Source organism: Bos taurus, chromosome 9 (genome assembly GCF_002263795.3).
Source record: "Bos taurus isolate L1 Dominette 01449 registration number 42190680 breed Hereford chromosome 9, ARS-UCD2.0, whole genome shotgun sequence".
Taxonomy (NCBI): domain Eukaryota; kingdom Metazoa; phylum Chordata; class Mammalia; order Artiodactyla; family Bovidae; genus Bos; species Bos taurus.
The window spans coordinates 77,050,766-77,053,449 of NC_037336.1; the positions used below are offsets into that span (position 1 = coordinate 77,050,766).

The following is a 2,684-nucleotide window of genomic DNA, read 5'->3' on the forward strand; positions in this document are numbered from 1 at the left end:
CTTCTGGGACCAGCTGGTGAGAACATGGTGTGCTTTGTTCATTTATTCATCCATCCAGTGAATATTTACCAAGTGCCGGGCACTTTTCCTAGCTCCTGGAGAGACAACCAGGACAAGAACTCACGGTCAAGAGTGGAGATGGACAAACAAGCCTTGGACACACTTTGATAAGTGTCACAGCAGCACTAAGCACAGGGACTTCTGGAGCACATAGGAGGGACAACCTGGACTTCCAGCCTTGGGAAGGCTTCCCAGTAGGAGTGGTGATAAATGGAGGCCAGGAGGGGGACACAGGTGGGAGAAACAAGGTTGGAGAGGTGAACAGGCTGGATCCTACAGGCATTGGTCCCCAAGATGAGAAATTAGGGTTGTGTCTTGAAGGTAAAGAGAAGTGAGTGAAGGCTTGTGAACCAGTGAGATGATCAAATTTTCATTTTAAAGCGATCAGGACAATACTGTGGAGAATGGATTGAGAAAGTAAGACTGGGAGTGGGGAATCCAGTTGGTGGGCTACTACAGTCATCCAGGAGTATGCAAAACCCAATGTAAGCAGGGGCTTATCCTGTGAACTGGGGTGAGGCAGTGCAGCTGTATGTGGCCCTGAAGGTGGTATATGGTTGTATTTCTTTCCTAGGGCGCTCAGGCTTAAACAACAGAAAATTATTGTCTCACAGTTCTGGAGTCTAGAAGTCCAAGATGAAGGTGTTGGCAGAGTTGGTTTGGAGCGCCCGTGAGGGAAAATCTGTTCCATGCCCCTCTTCTAGATGTGGTGATTTGCTGGCCATCTTTGATGTTTCTTGGCTTGTATGTGTATCGCCCCAATCTCTGTCTTAATCCTCGCATGGCATTTCTTCCCTGTGTGTATGTCCAAATTTCCCCATTTTATAAGGACTCCAGTCATATTGGACTGGGACCTATCCTAATGACCTCCTTTTAACTTGATTATCTCCGTAAAGACCCTATCTCTAAATAAAATTCTTCCTAAGGTCCTGGGGATTAAGAGTCCAACATTTTTGGAGAGCCATTATTCAACCCATAACAGTGGTAGAGAAACTGAGTAACACGGGATCCCCACCATCATGGAAGAAAGATGTAGGCTGGAACTCTCTTCCCAGCTCTCCTGCTGGTCTGCACTTACATTCCTTCATGTGAATGCTCAGCCTGAGGTCTTCCTGACTGTCTTCCACAACTAGCACAGTTTGCCTACACTGTTTTGTTTTTCCTCATGGTATTTATCCCTACCTGATTTGTTGCATATTCAGTTTTCACTGTCTTCCCCCGCTGGAATGAAAGCTCCAGGAGAGAGCAGGGACTTCGCCTGTTTATTCTGTGTCTAAAACAAGTCTTTCACTGATTAGATTAATGAGGGAATGGATGGATGGAATGAATATAGCAGAAGTACCAAGGGAACCCAAATAAAGGGCTTAAGGAGGGGGTGCTCAGGGAAGATTTTTCTGGAGAAGGTTACTTTCCAGGTTGGCAGCAGAGAAATCTAGTAGAAAGGAGAACAGCAGCTTACCACTGTCTGCATTGTGGCTTGGCATGGACTTGAGGAAAACTCATCTGTTTGCGAGGATCGTTGATTGCTGAGTAGGGAGGGAGGTCCCTATTGGTGTGAACTTTTGATTGAAACAGAGCTTTTAGAGGTAAGCCTTGGGCTTCAGCTAAACTGAATTGAGGAAAGGCTGACAGAAGGGCCAAGCTTCAGAAGATATACACAACATTTTATACTTGTGTGGTGGAGCCAGGGTGAGGCTGGGGGGCAGCATGGGTTCTAATATTGGGTTTTATTATACTTTCTAAAGGATCTCACCTAATCCTCACCTGAACAAGTACGGATTACTTTCATCACTTCAGGAAGGAGGATTTTGAGAGTTAAAAAAACAAACACACCCCCTGCCACCCAACCTACCCAACACCTATCTTTTCAGAGGGATTAGGGAAAAGGGGAGAGAAGGACTCAATCAGAGACAGACACTGATACTCTGGTTTCCCTTCAGATTATATAAATCTTTTGCCTTTTACTAAAGATTTCTGTGGACAGAGACAGACACTGGTTGGGCCCACTCTCCTCTTCCCCTCCTCCCAAGACCTTGACTCCAGGTCTTAACTGAAGAGAAAAACACCACTGCTGCTTTGTCCCACCGTCCACTTGGCCACCATAATGAGGCAGGAGCCTCTATTTGAGCATGAAGTGTGACAACAATCCCTATTTCTGCCTTTCTCCTTTCCTCCTATTCTCCTTCATTCACAGGATGGAAAATTCTGTTTTGCTGGTCTGTGGAATAATTGGGAAGAAGTTCTTCCACAAGAAGAAGCCCTGTATGCAGCCTTGCATTATCTGCCTTACATATATGTGTCTATGTCAAAATAAGATCTTCATATAATTTTTAAACCTATGAATTTTGTTCTAATTAATAAAGTACAAATTACTGGAAATAAAGTACAAATTCCATGACTAAACTTGGAAGAATTTTTTCTGCCTTCATGTATTTTCACATTTGATGGAAAGTTATTTTACCATGGAAGCAGGGGACAGTGAAATGTTTTTATTAAACAGGGGTCTTAAAACTTGACGGAGTTGATGCTATCTCACCTGAGAAGATGGTTGAAGATTCAGTAGATTGGGAGTGGGGCCTGAGGATCTACATGTTTTTTAAAAAAAGCCTTTAAATTAGTTCTGA

At 44.0% G+C, this 2,684-nt stretch overlaps 1 pseudogene; it reads left to right on the plus strand.

Annotated features, from left to right (window-relative positions):
• The first annotated feature begins 1,980 nt into the window (after nucleotides 1–1,980).
• LOC112448179 (uncharacterized) lies at nucleotides 1,981–2,070 on the plus strand (annotated as a pseudogene).
• The last annotated feature ends 614 nt before the right edge of the window (nucleotides 2,071–2,684 follow it).